The sequence below is a fragment of the Oncorhynchus gorbuscha genome, linkage group LG12 (genome assembly GCF_021184085.1).
Source record: "Oncorhynchus gorbuscha isolate QuinsamMale2020 ecotype Even-year linkage group LG12, OgorEven_v1.0, whole genome shotgun sequence".
NCBI lineage: Eukaryota > Metazoa > Chordata > Actinopteri > Salmoniformes > Salmonidae > Oncorhynchus > Oncorhynchus gorbuscha.
Genome location: NC_060184.1, coordinates 76,671,611 through 76,693,155, shown reverse-complemented (window position 1 = coordinate 76,693,155; position 21,545 = coordinate 76,671,611). Strand labels below are relative to the sequence as shown.

The 21,545-nt window shown below is 45.7% G+C and overlaps 1 pseudogene across 1 annotated transcript in view; it reads right to left on the bottom strand.

Annotated features, from left to right (window-relative positions):
* Positions 1 to 2,764: 2,764 nt before the first annotated feature.
* The window catches only part of LOC123990429, a 57,166-nt pseudogene continuing 38,385 nt past the window's right edge, over positions 2,765 to 21,545 (bottom strand). Inside the window, exons 21-27 of the transcript XR_006830635.1 lie at positions 20,979 to 21,110; positions 18,512 to 18,619; positions 17,786 to 17,899; positions 13,528 to 13,700; positions 12,489 to 12,503; positions 9,819 to 9,952; positions 2,765 to 6,307 (exon numbers count right to left, since the gene is read on the bottom strand). The product of XR_006830635.1 is annotated as a solute carrier family 12 member 7-like (transcript). The remainder of the gene's footprint in view (positions 6,308 to 9,818; positions 9,953 to 12,488; positions 12,504 to 13,527; positions 13,701 to 17,785; positions 17,900 to 18,511; positions 18,620 to 20,978; positions 21,111 to 21,545) is intronic.

The following is a 21,545-nucleotide window of genomic DNA, read 5'->3' as shown; positions in this document are numbered from 1 at the left end:
GCCAGCTAGCTAACATAGCATCCCTCTAGCTAACATAGCATCCATCTGTTATAGCCAGCTAGCTAGCATAGCATCCCTCTAGCTAACATAGCATCACTCTGTCTAGCTAACATAGCATCCCTCTAGCTAACATAGCATCCCTCTGTTATAGCCAGCTAGCTAACATAGCATCCCTCTGTTATAGCCAGCTAGCTAACATAGCATCCCTCTGTTATAGCCAGCTAGCTAACATAGCATCCCTCTAGCTAACATAGCATCCCTCTAGCTAACATAGCATCCCTCTAGCTAACATAGCATCCCTCTGTTATAGCCAGCTAGCTAACATAGCATCCCTCTGTCATAGCCAGCTAGCTAACATAGCATCCCCCTGTGGGGGCAGGGTGTTTTAGTAGGCTAAACTAGCTAGTTGCCTTTGCTAGCTAAGTAAGTGAAACTGAAGGGGGAAAAATGACATCTCTTTCTATCTCTTGCTTTTCTTTAATTTTGGAAGAAATTAATTTGTTCAAAACTGTTAACTACTGTCTTTCTCTCTCTTTGAGTCAACTACCCACCACATTTTATGCACTGCAGTACTAGCTAGCTGTAGCTTATGCTTTCAGTACTAAATTCATTCTCTGTTCCTTTGATTGGCTGGACAACATGTCAGCTCACGCTGCTCGAGCTCTGATAGGTTGGAGGACATCCTCTGGAAGTTGTCATAATTACTGTGTAAGTCTATGGAAGGGGGTGAGAACCATTAGCCTCCTAGGTTTTGTATTGAAGTCTATGTACCCAGAAGAGGATGGAAGCTAGCTGTCCCCTAGCTACACCATGGTGTTACCCTACTGAGTGCTGCTGAGGCTACTGTAACCGATGTGAAATGGCTAGCTAGTTAGCGGTGGTGCGCGCTAATAGCGTTTTGATCGGTGACGTCACTCGCTCTGAGACCTTGAAGTAGTTGGGTAACGATGCTTCGTGGGTGACTGTCTGTGTGCAGAGGGTCCCTGGTTCGAGCCCGGGTAGGGGCGAGGAGACGGATGAAAGCTATACTGTTACACTACTGTAGACCTTCTTTGCAAAATAGTGTGTTTTAATCAATTCTTTGGTGACGTGATTATATTTAGGATAGTTTTATCTTAAATGTTTTACAATTTTTATGAAATTCACTGAAGTGGTCCTTCCTCCTCCTCTGAGGAGGCTCCACTGACTGAAATGATCCAAACCATCTTCATCCATTTTTGTTCCGTTGCTAAACAACAGGGGTGTTTAATGCCAAAACTAAATTAAACTGCAATTCAGCAGTACCTCTCAGAGGTGACTAAGGTCAGAAAGAGTCACACAGAGGGCACTGCTTTAACACTACGGTCTTGTTTAACCAGATAAAGGGTCATTCAGGAGGCTCTAGAAGGTGCATCTTTATAACCCTTGTTTGAATTCGGCAATTCACACCGGCTGGCATGTTAGGCGTTCATGTTAATACTAAAACATATGGGGTTACTAGTGTGAGCTCCCTGAGATTCCGATATGACATGCAGCATCTCCATGAGCTCTGTGATGTAATGGACTCTACAGCTCTCTCGCGGTCTCTCATTGGCTGCCCCCTGGTGGAGAGATTCTACAATGTTATACCCCCTTAGGACAGATGCAATTTCATGGGATCAGTTACATGAATCAAAGGTACCTTAAAAAAAAACAATAGAGGCCTTCATATCACTTATGTAAGTAGATGCATTTATTTGCCACTTCTCAGTATAACAATATACTTGCATACCTATCCTGCGGTCAATTTAACATAATGTCTTCCATTTAAGAATGATGGAGGCCACTGTGTTCTTGGGCACCTTCAAAGATGTAGAATTTATTTTGGTGCCGTTGCCCAGATCTGCACCTCGACACAATCCTTTCAAGAGCTCTACGGACACTTCCTTCCACTTCATAGTAAATGTCAGAGCAAAAACGAAGCTCCCAACTGTGGTACCTTGAAATAGACAGGCGTGTGCCTTTTCAAATGTGTTTTATTGAACTCCTGTCCAATGAATTGAATTTACCACAGGTGGACTACAATCAAGTTGTAGAAACATCAAGGATGATCAATGTAAACAGGATGCATCTAAGCTCAATTTCGAGTCTCACAGCAAAGGGTCTGACTACTTATGTAAATAAGGTACGTTTTTAAAATTTTTAATACATTTGCAAACATTTCTAAAAACCTGTTTTTTGCTTTGTCATTATGGGGTATTGTGTGTAGATCGGTGAGGGAAAATAATAATTTAATCCGTTTTAGAATAAGGCTGTAACTTAACAAAACGGGTTAAAAAAAGTCAAGGGGTCTGAATACTTTCCGAATGCACTGTATCTCCTACACAATACACTGTATTTACCTCAACAGAATATAATGTATAGCTCAACACTACATTCAGTTGTGTCCAACAATGTAGCCCATGAATTATGTTGGAATAGGAGATGTTACCCTGCTGAAATAAATATTTTTATTCAATGACAAACCTAACAAAATGACACAGTAGTCTATACAGTTCTGACATAATTCAGCACTTTTACTTAGATCTACGGATACAATTTAAAAGGGCTACCCCCTCCACTACGTGCGCCCACAAGTGACTTCCTACTGGAGTCTGACGTGTATCCACTAAGCTGGGACAGAAGCAGTACCACCACACGCGGATACACTGCTTCTCCCTCAGAATGAGCGGAGGCTCACTCCTCAATCGCTTCATATAAAAGATTGTTACCATTTACAGAGAGAGGAAAAAAAAGAAGAGAGAAAGCGATTCGAACAAGTTTATTCTCCTTTGACAACGGTATCCACGGTATTCACCTCGAAATACATTCTCTCGTCACTTGAACCAAAATGGTGGAACATATGCTGCTTACACGTCCAATACAGTTACCCAGAAGCCTTAGCTTTGTGTCCTCTTAAGTTTTTTTTACACTACTAACAACGTGATATTTCATATCAGACTCAAAGATTTGATCTTTGGGGGACTAGAAACCTTAAAATAATAAAACATGTTAAATTAACTTAAAATCATATTAGTAACATAACCCGATCTCCAACTGGTTCCTCTAAAATCCTTTCTGCGAAATCTCCACCAGAGTCCAAGCAGAGGTCTTCAAAAACTTTGTCCATGTCGTGTTTCCCATGGGTTAGGAAAAAAACAAACATACCTGCAAATGTCTTGACATATAACCCCTACCCCTCCTTAAAATCACAAGACTCTAGTCCTGAAAAGTCACAGAGTCCGGTATAACGTAACTGTTAAGGACAGACAGAAACTATGACTGACTAGACACAACATTGTCTAACCGATGGTCGACTCAACAAAAACAGAGACACTAATTGAGACATACTGTTGAAATATACAATGTTCTGGCTACAAAATACTGCACAGCTACAAACAAAAAGTTCAAAATAAAATGTGGAGGTATATATACAGGAGTTAGGGGATTGGTTCCTTCCTTTGTCCCAATAGTTTCCTATCTCTGGTGTCAGTTGCCTATAGAAGTAGCCTTCATGTGCCCTAGAAATCACAGATGCCATTGCCTCCACTGTTAATATGCAGCCTACAAGGAAGTAATTTTGTAACTAGGAACCTGCATACTGCTCGTTGGTATCAATGCTCTCTTTATTAAGCTTTACGTATCGTCCTCAAGGCCTTCGCCAGAGCTCTCTTATTTCCCCCTCATCTTATTCAACTGTTACCCTGCACCTGCTACAAAGACAGCTCAGATGTGAGAGTGCCTTTTCAATTTTGTAACCAGAAACGCAACTTGTTTTTATAGCTAATAATTTGTGTTCAAATGTGTGTAAATCTGTGTTTCCAAATCAAAATAATTAAGTGGTTATAATGCATTTACAAATTAAAGTGATCTTGCCCCGCCCTAAAAGCACCTTCGTCTGTTAACGCGTGCACTGTGGCAGACATTGACAAACAGACTTTCACATCAGTCTATTTGGCACGCTTCTTCCTATACAAAGTCAAAATGATTCATCGGGGTCAGCTGACATGAAACCTAGAGAATAAGCATGCAGATAATAGGAGAACAAAGCCTGACATTGAACAGTGTGATCAGCCGATGTCTATGGACTCATCCTATGGCCCCCCACATCTGTCCTATATGATTGCTCTAAGAGATAGCATGTTTTCAGTAACACACCCCCCCCCCCCCACACATGCTCATCTCCAGAGAGAGAAAACAGTGATGGTTCAGAGCTACTTCATAATGACACTTCCCGTCTATTCTATTCCAGTACAGAATTTTGGTTTGGTGTCCTGCGATAGACGAGTGATACTCACAAATCCCAACCCTGTGAATGTAGTGGTCACTGTATTTACAAAGACAGGGAGGAAAATACCTAGTCAGCTGTACACAACTGAATGTATTCAACTTAAAAATGTGTCTTCTGCATTTAACCCAACCCCTGTGATAGCATCCCCAGCCTAAAGACGTCTATTAGCAGAGCTAAACTATGCAGTGAACAGAAAATACTGCAGTACTGTAAATCAAAAAGATGGAGCAAAATGCTGTGTGTTGACGATGTCCCTAATGACACCTAAAACGGACAAAACAGTGGTTCTGCCAAATAGTGTGCCCCTATAAACCATTAGCGTCCGTTGCTATATCTATTTGGCCGGGGGGGGGGACGACACACTATTTGGCAAGATGGCTCCAACAACAACCTTTTGTTTCTGATTGAGGGTCGAAGACAATTGACCAATTATTTTAGTTGATGATTCGGTCAGATTGAGCTGTAGTGTCAAACCAGCTCATGATTTGTCCTGTATGTTGATGCATAGATCTAAAGGGCTCTGGTAGGGGAAGTACCCCAGTTGTACTAGACTTGTTACGCTGTGGAACAACACGTGAATTTAAACCAGCACTCCTGAACATAGGATCTTTACAACAAAAAAGTAATTTCCATACCCTGCACCCTTGAATACAATTTCCAATAAATCGCAACTTTGTGAATCTTTATATAAATATGCGTAATGCGGTGTACTGTGTGTACCATACAGTCAACAAGGGCTAAATACAATAGTATGGCTATCTTCCCAATGCAACGGCTGTACTTCGGGGGCTTTGACCAATGCTACAGAGCCAATACCACAGGGTCCATTTAGGAGACCTCCCAGGCAAGGTGGACCACCTTCAATGTCTCAGGGCTTAGTGAGATGTCTGCAAGGTCACCACATCAACAGAATCTATTGCACAGCCAAATCCTTGGCCATGCCAAAGCCCCCCACCACAAACACATACCTCTTTCAGACATTGTGCTGCACTCAACAACAACGAGCTGACAATTAGCACAAGCAACATTAACAATTAATCCCTTGACAATTGAAATAAATGAATGAACCCTAGTCCAAACTGGTGGACCCATCCACTTATGAGCTAAACCCCCTCACTGCCTCAATTGGAAGTGAGGTTGACAGAACTCCTCTGTGAGTAGATTCAGACGAATAAGAGTGTACCAGTAGGACGGAAGAGCTCCTAATGTGACCCCCCACCTTTAATAATCAAGGGACAACGGAGCTCAGGAAAGCTATAGCAACAACTTGATGTGTGGGACAGATTTGAAATAAAAGTAAGCTTTGTTTTGGACTTGCCACCTCCATCCACTCTAGGATACTGCAACGATTCACAGAAGCATGATATTCCAAGGCAAAATGTTTCTATTTGGTTCATATCGATATTAGATGGACCAGGAAATATTAATCTATTTCAGGGTTCATAGGAGATGTATTTCTGAGCTGAGAGATACCTTATAGAGGCAGCCGGGTGACATCAATTTGAACCAAAATGAGGACAAACTAAATGATGATTCCCTACATAGTGCATTACACATGACTAGGGTCCATGGTACACAATTACCATGAACATACATGACAACTCAACACACACACACAGAGTGAGGAGAGAATAAGAAAATCTGAACAATAAACATCAACACGTGTCAAATTAAAAAGTTAAAGTGTATGAATGCTGTATCCTCCAGTCGCTCGGCGTGATAGGCAGGCCCCAGGACACCTGTGCTCTCCACGAATCAGGGCGATGCTATCACATCACACAACCCTGACTGGTCGTCCCTTCAGAGGTCAAGAAGTCCTCTGTCCAATACCATGCCCACCCCCCTCCGACAATCCCACAGCAACCCAAAGGATTATTTCTCCCTAAAATGCCATCTATTGCCGTGGCCATTTCGTGGGAATGAGTGTTTAAGAGTAGATAGTGATGACCTCGCGGCCGCCCCCGCGGACCAGGAGGACCCGGTTGAGACCCTCAAGCAGAACCTCCAGGAACTCCATGTCTGAGACGCCAGGGGTCAAGGAAGAAACCAGTCACATGACATGACACGAAATGCTATGTGGGCTAAAGCAAGAGGGACTGCTTTGGCAGATGATTGGATGGCTTTTAAACATCTTCGAAATGTGGGTGTGGCTATGATCTGTAAATTGAAAGCAGACCACTACCTGAAATCTACTTCACAAAATGTAAATAATCCATCCAAATTTTGGCAAGTTGTGAAAGGTTTGGAGTGCAGAAAAGATACATAGCTTCCCAATTGTTGGTCGACACACAGATTGTAACTGAGAGAACCTCCATTCTGAAAGCCTTGAACCAGCATTTATTTAGATGCAGGCAGTCTATTTGAAAAGGTCAAAGGTATAATTGGTTCTCCTTCTCTGTTTCAGAAGTGTGTAATTGATTTTTAAAAATCCCCTGGCCCTGATGAACTAGACCCCTGCCTCCTACACCTAGCTGCAGACATCATTGCTTAACCTTACACTTGATGTTAAGGAAATCCCCAAGTTATGGTAATCTGCTTGTGTACTGCCTCTCCTGAAAAGGTGGAGATCCTTCACTACTTGACAACTATCGACCCATATCAACATTGTCTGTACTGTCAAAGGTACTGGAGTCCTTAGTTAGTAGGCAGCTGAAGACTTACTTCCAAGAAAACAACATCTTAAATGGAATGCAGTCAGGTTTTAGTTCCGGCCACAGCACTGTTTCAGCAACATTGATGGTTTTAAATTACATCCACTGTGCTCTTGATAGGACGTTACATTGTGTGTCTGATTTTATTGATTGTCAAAGGCTTTTGACACCGTGGACCATGCTGTGTGAGTATAAAGGTTGTGGAATTACTGGTCATGCTCTAGATTGGTTTATAAATGACCTATCAAATTGAACACAATGTGTATAATGAGTGTATAATGAGTCCATAGAGGTGTGCTCAGGTGATCCGCAAGGTTCATTTTGTACATCAACATTTGGGGATCTTGTTGAAACAGAGGATGTTCATTTTTATGTAGATGATACTGTTCTTTATTCAAGTGGTAGTAGTTTATCTTTAGCTTTTGAAAATGCCCAAAGAGCATTTAACATCATACCACAGAATCTGTATGATTAAAAGCTGATTCTAAATTCAGGTAAAACTAAATGCATGGTATTTTCAAAAATGCCAGGCATGTTACAAATCATGTCATTGCTACTTTGGCTGGACATACTATAGAGCAAGTTAAAAGTGTACAAATATTTGGGTGTGTGGGTTGATGATAAGCTGAGCTTCACAGTGCATGTAGAGAACTTGATAAGGGAGCTCAAGCTGAAAATAGGATTCTATTACCGGCATTGTTTTTCTTTTGATGCCAGGAAGGAGCTGGTATGATGTACATTACTGTCGGTTTTAGATTGTAGTGATGTTATATATATGCAGGCCTCAACCACGACCCTGAGAGCACTTGATTCAGTGTATCATACAGCCCTCAGGTTCATTACACATCAGAAACGTCTAACACATCATTGTGATCTCTACAGCGCTGTTGGCTGGTCGTCATTGACCTTGCGTAGGCTTAAACACTGGTATACACTGGTTTCTAAGGCCATATTGGGTAAAATGCCATTTTATCTCTGTTCTTTTTTAGTCAGTTCAGTAAATAAATATCAATTACGGTCCCATTCTGATTTGCTTCTAACAGTACCAAGAACTAGAACAGGTCATGGTAGAAATAGTTTCAGTTACTGAGCACCGTGGTCCTGGAATTCTCTCCTGAACATTTTAAAATGTGATGATCTAGTTTTGTTGGTGGAGTTTAAACACTTGATTGATGTATATATCATAGAAGAGTGTAATTGTTTTTAGGCCAGCTGTTTTTTGCTGGATTGCTTGCTGTTTGGGGTTTTAGGCTGGGTTTCTGTACAGCACTTTGAGATATCAGCTGATGTACGAAGGGCTATATAAATACATTTGATTTGATTTTTAGTCAAGATGTTTGTGTTTTTAATATATGTAATTGCTGTACTGTATGTGTGTTTATAGTTTTGTTTAATGTTGTGTTAGTGTATAAGTTGTTTTGTCTGAAACATTGTTCCCTCTGCTGCTATTGGACCAGGTCTCTCTTGGAAAAGAGACATTATCTCAATGAGAAAAAACCTGTATAAATAAAAAGGTTCAATTAAAAAATGACAAACATTTAAAAATGACAGTCGTGGATACAGGTCACGTGACTGGCAAGAGGAAAGCTTCACCTGTAAAGATATTAGTTCTATGTATTCAAATATTTTATTTCACCTTTATTTAACCAGGTAGGCTAGTTGAGAACACCTTTATTTAACCAGGTAGGCTAGTTGAGAACACCTTTATTTAACCAGGTAGGCTAGTTGAGAACACCTTTATTTAACCAGGTAGGCTAGTTGAGAACACCTTTATTTAACCAGGTAGGCTAGTTGAGAACACCTTTATTTAACCAGGTAGGCTAGTTGAGAACACCTTTATTTAACCAGGTAGGCTAGTTGAGAACACCTTTATTTAACCAGGTAGGCTAGTTGAGAACACCTTTATTTAACCAGGTAGGCTAGTTGAGAACACCTTTATTTAACCAGGTAGGCTAGTTGAGAACACCTTTATTTAACCAGGTAGGCTAGTTGAGAACACCTTTATTTAACCAGGTAGGCTAGTTGAGAACACCTTTATTTAACCAGGTAGGCTAGTTGAGAACACCTTTATTTAACCAGGTAGGCTAGTTGAGAACACCTTTATTTAACCAGGTAGGCTAGTTGAGAACACCTTTATTTAACCAGGTAGGCTAGTTGAGAACACCTTTATTTAACCAGGTAGGCTAGTTGAGAACACCTTTATTTAACCAGGTAGGCTAGTTGAGAACACCTTTATTTAACCAGGTAGGCTAGTTGAGAACACCTTTATTTAACCAGGTAGGCTAGTTGAGAACACCTTTATTTAACCAGGTAGGCTAGTTGAGAACACCTTTATTTAACCAGGTAGGCTAGTTGAGAACACCTTTATTTAACCAGGTAGGCTAGTTGAGAACACCTTTATTTAACCAGGTAGGCTAGTTGAGAACACCTTTATTTAACCAGGTAGGCTAGTTGAGAACACCTTTATTTAACCAGGTAGGCTAGTTGAGAACACCTTTATTTAACCAGGTAGGCTAGTTGAGAACACCTTTATTTAACCAGGTAGGCTAGTTGAGAACACCTTTATTTAACCAGGTAGGCTAGTTGAGAACACCTTTATTTAACCAGGTAGGCTAGTTGAGAACAAGTTCTCATTTACAACTGTGACCTGGCCAAGATAAAGCATAGCAGTTCCACACGTACAGTTCGGGATACAACTCAACTATTAACGACTAAACAACCTCTGCAAAGAAATCATTCTCAACCTTGTCAGATCGCCGATGACGATGCATTTGAAGTTAACGTCGGGTAAACATGTCCAACTAAGCAATGCACAATTCTACTGACATAAATAGTGAAAGTTGAATAAAACTGACATTGGTCTTTTAAAAAAAGGATACAGTTCTCGTCACCCCCTCTGTTCTTGGGCGGCCCCGGCATGTTGAGCAGGACCAGGTGGGCTCCTTGTGACCTGTTTACCACCACCTCATTCAGCTTGACCGCAGTGTGCATCCGGCGTACGTTGGACTGGTTCCTATACCACACAATGGTGACAGTGAAGAGAGCAGGCTGAACACACCTCAACCCTGAACTTCGACCCTGACTTTTCCCAATATTGACATCGAATCCTTACTAGAAATACGATGCTCAGCTCCAACTTTGACCGGTGATCCTCCGTGTATGTCAACAATGTATAAAACAAGGTCTAAAATTAGGACTCAACCAACAACAGCTCATCTAAAAGTCTGTCATTGTTCTCACTTGACACTAAATATTGGTAAGAAAATGCGATTTGTCAAAATCAAAGCATTCAGTGATGATTGGTAAAACACTTCTTGATAATATTGAGCAAATAGTTTATCGTGAGATCGGTAGCCTTTAACACAAAGAGATGAGAAGACGAAGCAGGACCGCTGGGTGGCTATGATGGCGAAGCCTTAGGCGTTATCATTACACTCTGAATTAGAGATCAGGATGGTAGTCGAAGCAGCGTCACATAGCAGCCGTGGCAGGAGGTGTACTGACTAACACAATGGGTAAGCCTGTGGGTATGAAATATTCACAATTCTGATTGGTTGACAGCCATGGTATATCAGACCGTATACCACGGGTATGACATTTTTTAAATATTTTTACTGCTCTAATTACATTGGTAACCAGCTTATAATGGCAATAAGGCACCTCAGGGGTTTGTGATATATGGTCAATATACCACGGCTTAGGGCTGTCCAGGCACTCTGCGATGCATTGTGACTAAGAATAGCCCTGAGCCTTGGTATATTGGGCATATACCACACCTTGGGACTTATTGCTTCAGTATAATACTGTGTTGTATACACAGCACTCCAGTATTCAACTGGTTCTTTAATTGACCAGTTCAATATGATATTGGGTGATATATTGAAAAGCACTTCTTGAGTTAGAGCGAACAGCAAAGTAAATCAAATAAAATGCAGAGCATGATATGAACGGCTTGAAGCTGAATAAACACATCACTAATACAACGAGGCACTTCCAAAAACCTGCTGTTTTCCATCCAGTTGAGATTTGCCAGTGTAAGGACAATATCAGACTGATTGTAATTACCAATTGAAATGGATTTTGATCCCCTAATAGCCTTTGGATCTGGTCTCTATACTAGACAACAAGGCATTAACAGTATTGTTTGCTATGACTAAGGTCTATTTATGGAAAGCGCAATTTTTGGTTGCACCTGCTACATAACATGATGCAATCACATGCAAATTAACTCTCGGGAGGTCCTCCCAGGTTAACTCTCGGGAGGTCCTCCCAGGTTAACTCTCGGGAGGTCCTCCCAGGTTAACTCTCGGGAGGTCCTCCCAGGTTAACTCTCGGGAGGTCCTCCCAGGTTAACTCTCGGGAGGTCCTCCCAGGTTAACTCTCGGGAGGTCCTCCCAGGTTAACTCTCGGGAGGTCCTCCCAGGTTAACTCTCGGGAGGTCCTCCCAGGTTAACTCTCGGGAGGTCCTCCCAGGTTAACTCTCGGGAGGTCCTCCCAGGTTAACTCTCGGGAGGTCCTCCCAGGTTAACTCTCGGGAGGTCCTCCCAGGTTAACTCTCGGGAGGTCCTCCCAGGTTAACTCTCGGGAGGTCCTCCCAGGTTAACTCTCGGGAGGTCCTCCCAGGTTAACTCTCGGGAGGTCCTCCCAGGTTAACTCTCGGGAGGTCCTCCCAGGTTAACTCTCGGGAGGTCCTCCCAGGTTAACTCTCGGGAGGTCCTCCCAGGTTAACTCTCGGGAGGTCCTCCCAGGTTAACTCTCGGGAGGTCCTCCCAGGTTAACTCTCGGGAGGTCCTCCCAGGTTAACTCTCGGGTCCTCCCAGGTTAGGTCCTCCCAGGTTAACTCTCGGGAGGTCCTCCCAGGTTAACTCTCGGGAGGTCCTCCCAGGTTAACTCGGGAGGTCCTCCCAGGTTAACTCTCGGGAGGTCCTCCCAGGTTAACTCTCGGGAGGTCCTCCCAGGTTAACTCTCGGGAGGTCCTCCCAGGTTAACTCTCGGGAGGTCCTCCCAGGTTAACTCTCGGGAGGTCCTCCCAGGTTAACTCTCGGGAGGTCCTCCCAGGTTAACTCTCGGGAGGTCCTCCCAGGTTAACTCTCGGGAGGTCCTCCCAGGTTAACTCTCGGGAGGTCCTCCCAGGTTAACTCTCGGGAGGTCCTCCCAGGTTAACTCTCGGGAGGTCCTCCCAGGTTAACTCTCCTCCCAGGGAGGTCCTCCCAGGTTAACTCTCGGGAGGTCCTCCCAGGTTAACTCGGGAGGTCCTCCCAGGTTAACTCTCGGGAGGTCCTCCCAGGTTAACTCTCGGGAGGTCCTCCCAGGTTAACTCTCGGGAGGTCCTCCCAGGTTAACTCTCGGGAGGTCCTCCCAGGTTAACTCTCGGGAGGTCCTCCCAGGTTAACTCTAGGGAGGTCCTTCCAGTTTACGAGACAAATGTTGGGAGGAATGGGATATGGCTGGGAGGTAAACAAGATATAAAGACACAGACATTGACTAATGTTACAGAGCAACAGGCATACGCATGCACACAGCCTATGGCAAAATGAAATGTGACTTACAGACTCTCCCACTCTCTAGAAGGAGGAAAACGAGACAAAACAACAAACAGGCTTAGACACTTTCCAGACACCCCTGGTGTATCTACTGTAGCACAGTTAAACACAGACACCCCTTATTTATCTACTGTAGCACAGTTAAACACAGACACCCCTGCTGTATCTACTGTAGCACAGTTAAACACAGACACCCCTGCTGTATCTACTGTAGCACAGTTAAACACAGACACCCCTGCTGTATCTACTGTAGCACAGTTAAACACAGACACCCCTGCTGTATCTACTGTAGCACAGTTAAACACAGACACCCCTGCTGTATCTACTGTAGCACAGTTAAACACAGACATCCCTGCTGTATCTACTGTAGCACAGTTAAACACAGACACCCCTGGTGTATCTACTGTAGCACAGTTAAACACAGACACCCCTGGTGTATCTACTGTAGCACAGTTAAACACAGACACCCCTGGTGTATCTACTGTAGCACAGTTAAACACAGACACCCCTGGTGTATCTACTGTAGCACAGTTAAACACAGTGCTTCCCTAATTTTAGCGGGATGGTTCCAGTCAGATGTTTTCACAGCTCAAATGTACTGTAGTCAAGAGGTGGGGAAAACTATCGGACAAAGTAACTCTCTTTTAAATGTATGTTCTCCATTATTCGCCTCTGTGGGTCAGGTCCAGTATGGTGTCGTAATAATGTTGGGGCTTGTTTGATTTTAGGCTGTGTATTCAACTAGACGTTCTATCTGCCCTTTGAGATGGTGGGTTCAGAGAGACAAAGACACGATGGTCATTAGTCCAAACGGTGCATGTGATGCTCTGCGTGGTGGAGCCATGCATTGGATGTGTCCACACACAGTTACATAGTCAACATGCCAACGCAGCCTGAACACACACCATGCAGAACGTGTAAGCATTTAAAAAAAAGGGGGTTCTACAGATGGTCCTAACAGTACAACAGAGATACTTGAGTCATTGGCTACTGCATTTTGGATCTGGAAGGATGAAGGATAAGAGGTTCGTAGTGGTTGACTTACGGCTTCATGTTGAAGAGGTCGCGCACACCCATGTTGACCTCGGAGCGGTTGCGGTTGCGCTCGGAGAGGAACTTATCCTTGGTCCACGTCATGTGGACTCGGTCAGGGCCGGTGTCGGGCTTGTCATTGAGCGCGGCATGGGACGCCGTGTTTCTGTCGTGGATCAGCTGGGCCTGAAGGAGACGGAAATGATGAGAGACAGAGACACACCGACATGACAGAGACAAAGAGACAGAGACAGACAGACAGACTCACCGAGAGACAGACAGACTCACCGAGAGACAGACAGAGACCGAGAGACAGACAGAGACCGAGAGACAGAGACATACAGTGGGGAGAACAAGTATTTGATACACTGACGATTTTGCAGGTTTCCCTACTTACAACGCATGTAGAGGTCTGTAATTTGTATCATAGGTACACTTCAACTGTGAGAGACGGAATCTAAAACAAAAATCCAGAAAATCACATTGTATGATTTTTAAGTAATTAATTTGCATTTTATTGCATGGCATAAGTATTTGATCACCTACCAACCAGTAAGAATTCCGGCTCTCACAGACCTGTTAGTTTTTCTTTAAGAAGCCCTCCTGTTCTCCACTCATTACCTGTATTAACTGCACATGTTTGAACTCGTTACCTGTATAAAAGACACCTGTCCACACACTCAATCAAACAGACTCCAACCTCTCCACAATGGCCAAGACCAGAGAGCTGTGTAAGGACATCAGTGATAAAATTGTAGACCTGCACAAGGCTGGGATGGGCTACAGGACAATAGGCAAGCAGCTTGGTGCTAGCAGGCAACAACTATTGGCGCAATTATTAGAAAATGGAAGAAGTTCAAGATGACGGTCAATCACCCTCGGTCTGGGGCTCCATGCAAAATCTCACCTCGTGGGGCATCAATGATCATGAGGAAGGTGAGGGATCAGCCCAGAACTACACGGCAGGACCTGGTCAATGACCTGAAGAGAGCTGGGACCACAGTCTCAAAGAAAACCATTAGTAACACACTCCGCCGCCATGGATTAAAATCCTGCAGCGCACGCAAGGTCCCCCTGCTCAAGCCAGCGCATGTCCAGGCCCGTCTGAAGTTTGCCAATGACCATCTGGATGATCCAAAGGAGGAATGGGAGAAGGTCATGTGGGCTGATGAGACAAAAATAGAGCTTTTTGGTCTAAACTCCACTCGCCGTGTTTGGAGGAAGAAGGATGAGTACAACCCCAAGAACACCATCCCAACCGTGAAGCATGGAGGTGGAAACATCATTCTTTGGGGATGCTTTTCTGCAAAGGGGACAGGACGACTGCACCGTATTGAGGGAAGGATGGATGGGGCCATGTATCGCGAGATCTTGGCCAGCAACCTCCTTCCCTCAGTACGAGCATTGAAGATGGGTCATGGCTGGGTCTTCCAGCATGACAACGATCTGAAACACACAGCCAGGGCAACTAAGGAGTGGCTCCGTAAGAAGCATCTCAAGGTCCTGGAGTGGCCTAGCCAGTCTCCAGACCTGAACCCAATAGAAAATCTTTGGAGGGAGCTGAAAGTCCGTATTGTCCAGCGACAGCCCCGAAACCTGAAGGATCTGGAGAAGGTCTGTAGGGAGGAGTGGGCCAAAATCCCTGCTGCAGTGTGTGTAAACCTGGTCAAGAACTACAGGAAACGTATGATCTCTGTAATTGCAAACAAAGGTTTCTGCACCAAATATTAAGTTCTGCTTTTCTGATGTGTCAAATACAAATATGTATCAAATATGAGAGAGAGACAGAGAGAGAGAGTGAACAAAAGCCAAAGACAGTGACAGAGAGACAAAGAGAGAGAGAGACTGAAGAAGAGCGAGACAGAGGAAGAGGGAGATATTTCCAGAATGGGAGACTAAACTTGGTTTAGGTTCCACAAACCTGGTAGTCAGAAAGACACCACTCATGCAGTCAGCTCACATAGCAAAAACACATGTTACTTCACAATAAACATGAATGACATGGAAAGTACACAGGGTTACAGTCATACCCAAATCTGTGATGTGCAAAGTGTTCTTTACATAGGCCAATAGCCCTTTGGTAAGGAGTGAGAGAACATGCTAGTTGGAGCTATGACACAGACAGAGTGAAGATCCATGGGGAATGAACCAGGTGGAGGGGGGAGTGAAGATCCATGGGGAATGAACCAGGTGGAGGGGGGAGTGAAGGTCCACGGGGAATGAACCAGGGGAGTGAAGATCCATGGGGAATGAACCAGGTGGAGGGGGGAGTGAAGGTCCACGGGGAATGAACCAGGGGAGTGAAGGTCCACGGGAATGAACCAGGGGAGTGAAGGTCCACGGGGAATGAACCAGGGGAGTGAAGGTCCACGGGAATGAACCAGGGGAGTGAAGGTCCACGGGAATGAACCAGGGGAGTGAAGGTCCATGGGGAATGAACCAGGTGGAGGGGGGAGTGAAGATCCATGGGGAATGAACCAGGTGGAGGAGGGGGGGGAGAAGATCCATGGGGAATGACCCAGGTGGAGGAGGGGGAGAAGATCCATGGGGAATGACCCAGGTGGAGGGGGGAGTGAAGATCCTCAGGGAATGAACCAGGTGGAGGGGGAGTGAAGATCCACAGGGAATGAACCAGGTGGAGGGGGGAGAAGATCCATGGGGAATGACCCAGGTGGAGGGGGGAGTGAAGATCCTCAGGGAATGAACCAGGTGGAGGGGGAGTGAAGATCCACAGGGAATGAACCAGGTGGAGGGGGAGTGAAGATCCACAGAGAATGAACCAGGTGGAGGGGGGGTGAGATAAACCAAAGAAGGATGACACCACGGTGCACTTGATGACGCATGCTGAAAGAGGTGAGTCCATGATGTCCATAGACTCACTACGGTGAGTAACCTGCACAGCCACAGTCACTACCTGCCATCGTGGGTCTATCCGGGGGGGCGACTTTAACTGGACATTTTGACTAGACTTTATCTTACTTCCGGTCCTTGACTTCTAGCAGCTGTGGCTGTGTAAGCGTGGTCTCTGGGGGTTGGTGATGCTGGTCTCTGGTGGTTGATGACTGGGGGGGTAATGGTGATGCTGGTCTCTGGGGGTTGGTGACTGGGGGTAATGGTGATGCTGGTCTCTGGTGGTTGGTGACTGGGGGGTAATGGTGATGCTAGTCTCTGGTGGTTGGTGACTGGGGGTAATGGTGATGCTGGTCTGAGGGTTGATGACTGGGGAGGTAATGGTGATGCTCGTCTCTGGTGGTTGGTGATTGGTAGTAATGGCGATGCTGGTCTCTGGTGGTTAATGACTGGGGGGTAATGGTGATGCTGGTCTCTGGGGTTGGTGACTGGTGAGTAATGGTGATGCTGGTCTCTGGGGGTTGGTGACTGGGGGGTAATGATGATGCTGGTCTCTGGGGGTTGGTGACTGGGGGGGGGGGGTAATGGTGACGGGGGTTAATGGTGATGCTGGTCTCTGGGGGTTGGTGACGGGGGGTAATGGTGATGCTGGTCTCTGGGGGTTGGTGACGGGGGGTAATGGTGATGCTGGTCTCTGGGGGTTAATGACTGGTTGGGGTAATGGTGATGCTGGTCTCTGGGGGTTAATGACTGGGGGGTAATGGTGATGCTGGTCTCTGGGGGTTGGTGACTGGGGAGTAATGGTGTGGCTGGTCTCTGGGGGTTGGTGACTGGGGGTTAATGGTGATGCTGATCCCTGGTGGTTGATGACTGGGGGGTAATGGTGATGCTGGTCTCTGGTGGTTGGTGACTGGGGGTTAATGGTGATGCTGATACCTGGTGGTTGATGACTGAGGGGGTAATGGTGATGCTGGTCTCTGGTGGTTGGTGACTGGGGGTTAATGGTGATGCTGATCCCTGGTGGTTGATGACTGGGGGGTAATGGTGATGCTGGTCTCTGGTGGTTGGTGACTGGGGGTTAATGGTGATGCTGATCCCTGGTGGTTGATGACTGGGGGTAATGGTGATGCTGGTCTCTGGTGGTTGGTGACTGGGGGTTAATGGTGATGCTGATCCCTGGTGGTTGATGACTGGGGGGGTAATGGTGATGCTGGTCTCTGGTGGTTGGTGTCTGGGGTGGTAATGGTGATGCTGGTCTGAGGGTTGGTGATTGGTAGTAATGGTGATGCTGCGGTGGTAGGGGCCTGCAGTCACAGGGGTGTTGGGGTTACAGATGAGGGGGTGTTGGGGTTACAGATGAGGGGGTGTTGGGGTTACAGATGAGGGGGTGTTGGGGTTACAGATGAGGGGGTGTTGGCTACCTCATCCTCCTGTGTGCCCTCCAGCTCTCGACTGGGGTCAGATTCGGAGCCCGAGGCTCCGGTCTGGTTCTTCCTCCGGATGGAGCTACGAGACGTGTCGGTGATACTCTGAATCTGAGGACCGTGCCGCCCCGCATCAGCAGCCAGACAGTACAGGGGGCCAAAGGTCATACAACGAACAGTAGGGGTAAGGGAGGGGCTAGGAGAGCTCTGATACCCACAATCCAATGACATATCTAGGTTGTGTTTATACAACCTCCCATAGATAAAACCCTGGATATCTAACCTCATTGGTGATGTCATTCCAACAACAGCTCAAATGTGACCCAAGTCAGAAATGTACCCACATTCCAATGGCATTATGCACATTTTTGTCTCATCAAGTCTGACTTGCAAGTCACAATAAGTACATTCAAGAAAGAAACATGAAACCACATAACACGAGCACTGCAATTAAAATCCTTCAAGATAAAAGTCCTAACATTAATTTTCTGATGAAGGTGTTGAAAATCAGTAACAGATTATATTTCTTTGTAGAAAAAAAATACCTTCACTGACATGGGTAACGTACCAAATGCCCCTATTTAGTGCACTCCTTTTGACCAGAGCCTATAGGTCCTGGTTAAGAGTAGTGCCCTATAAAAGGAATAGGGTGCCATTTGGTACGGTACCTTAAAAGGCCAACTGTTGTAGTGAGTGTGCCCTGCAGACAGGGGGCGGTGTTACCTCTCTCTCCCTCTCCGTCCGCGACAGCTGCATCTGTTTCAGCATCTGAGAGCGCTGCTCCATCACCAGGGTCTTCTCATAGGTGAAGGCTGAGATGTCGCTGTCGTGCTGATCACACACATTATTATATAGGGTAAGGCATAATGTCAGTTAAGAATGGTTCTATAGGGAGGACATGTCAGTTACGAATGGTTCTATAGGGACATGTCAGTTACGAATGGTTCTATAGGGACATGTCAGTTACGAATGGTTCTATAGGGAGGACATGTCAGTTACGAATGGTTCTATAGGGACATGTCAGTTACGAATGGTTCTATAGGGACATGTCAGTTACGAATGGTTCTATAGGGACATGTCAGTTACGAATGGTTCTATAGGGAGGACATGTCAGTTACGAATGGTTCTATAGGGACGACATGTCAGTTACGAATGGTTCTATAGGGACGACATGTCAGTTACGAACGGTTCTATAGGGACGACATGTCAGTTACGAACGGTTCTATAGGGACGACATATCAGTTACGAACGGTTCTATAGGGACGACATGTCAGTTACGAACGGTTCTATAGGGACGACATGTCAGTTACGAACGGTTCTATAGGGACATGTCAGTTACGAACGGTTCTATAGGGACATGTCAGTTACGAACGGTTCTATAGGGACATGTCAGTTACGAACGGTTCTATAGGGAGGACATGTCAGTTACGAACGGTTCTATAGGGAGGACATATCAGTTACGAACGGTTCTATAGGGAGGACATGTCAGTTACGAATGGTTCTATAGGGAGGACATGTCAGTTACGAACGGTTCTATAGGGAGGACATGTCAGTTACGAATGGTTCTATAGGGAGGACATGTCAGTTACGAATGGTTCTATAGGGACGACATGTCAGTTACGAATGGTTCTATAGGGAGGACATGTCAGTTACGAACGGTTCTATAGGGAGGACATGTCAGTTACGAACGGTTCTATAGGGACGACATGTCAGTTACGAACGGTTCTATAGGGACATGTCAGTTACGAACGGTTCTATAGGGAGGACATGTCAGTTAAGAACGGTTCTATAGGGAGGACATGTCAGTTAAGAACGGTTCTATAGGGAGGACATGTCAGTTAAGAACGGTTCTATAGGGAGGACATGTCAGTTAAGAACGGTTCTATAGGGAGGACATGTCAGTTAAGAACGGTTCTATAGGGAGGACATGTCAGTTAAGAACGGTTCTATAGGGACGACATGTCAGTTAAGAACGGTTCTATAGGGACGACATGTCAGTTAAGAACGGTTCTATAGGGACGACATGTCAGTTAAGAACGGTTCTATAGGGACGACATGTCAGTTACGAACGGTTCTATAGGGACGACATGTCAGTTACGAACGGTTCTATAGGGAGGACATGTCAGTTACGAATGGTTCTATAGGGACGACATGTCAGTTACGAAAGGTTCTATAGGGACGACATGTCAGTTACGAATGGTTCTATAGGGAGGACATGTCAGTTACGAATGGTTCTATAGGGAGGACATGTCAGTTACGAATGGTTCTATAGGGACGACATGTCAGTTACGAAAGGTTCTATAGGGACGACATGTCAGTTACGAATGGTTCTATAGGGAGGACATGTCAGTTACGAACGGTTCTATAGGGAGGACATGTCAGTTACGAATGGTTCTTTAGGGACATGTCAGTTAAGAATGGTTCTTTAGGGACATGTCAGCCATTACCGGGGCGTGTCAGCCATTACCGGGGCGTGTCAGCCATTACCGGGGCGTGTCAGCCATTACCGGGGCGTGTCAGCCATTACCGGGGCGTGTCAGCTATTATCGGTTTTATAGGGACATGTCAGTTATTACCGGGGCGTGTCAGCCATTACCGGTTCTATAGGGACATGTCAGTTATTATCGGTTCTATAGGGGCATGTCAGCTATTACCGGGGCGTGTCAGCTATTATCGGTTCTATAGGGGCATGTCAGTTATTACCGGGGCGTGTCAGCCATTACCGGTTCTATAGGAGCATGTCAGCTATTACCGGGGCGTGTCAGCTATTACCGGGGGGCGTGTCAGCTATTACTGGGGCGTGTCAGCTACTACTGGGGCGTGTCAGCTACTAATGGGGCAGGTCAGTTATTAACTGGGGCAGGTCAGTTATTAACTGGGGCAGGTCAGTTATTAACTGGGGCAGGTCAGTTATTAACTGGGGCAGGTCAGTTATTAACTGGGGCAGGTCAGTTATTAACTGGGGCAGGTCAGTTATTAACTGGGGCAGGTCAGTTATTAACTGGGGCAGGTCAGTTATTAACTGGGGCAGGTCAGTTATTAACTGGGGCAGGTCAGTTATTAACTGGGGCAGGTCAGTTATTAACTGGGGCAGGTCAGTTATTAACTGGGGCAGGTCAGTTATTAACTGGGGCAGGTCAGTTATTAACTGGGACATGTCAGTGCCCCAGAGGTGTACAGGTAAACTCACCATCTCCACCACCTCCACCTCAGCGTCCAGACGGAGGTGGTAGAGGAACATCTGCAGGTCCTTCTTCATCTGAATACTGTTGTCATCCATATTAGCCACCGTGAAGATACGCATCTTACACTTCCTCCAGACCTGGAGAGAAAGAGAACGAAGATAGAGCGTGAGAAGAGAGCGAAGAGAGAGCCAGGAGAGAGCGTGGAGAGAGCGAAGAGAGAGCGAGGAGAGAGCGAGGAGAGAGCGAGGAGAGCGAGGAGAGAGCGAGGAGAGAGCGAGGAGAGAGCGAGGAGAGAGCGTGGAGAGAGCGTGGAGAGAGCGTGGAGAGAGCGTGGAGAGAGCGTGGAGAGAGCGTGGAGAGAGCGTGGAGAGAGCGTGGAGAGAGCGTGGAGAGAGCGTGGAGAGAGCGTGGAGAGAGCGTGGAGAGAGCGTGGAGAGAGCGTGGAGAGAGCGTGGAGAGAGCGTGGAGAGAGCGTGGAGAGAGCGAGGAGAGAGCGAGGAGAGAGCGAGGAGAGAGCGAGGAGAGAGCCAGGAGAGAGCGTGGAGAGAGCGTAGAGAGAGCGTGGAGAGAGC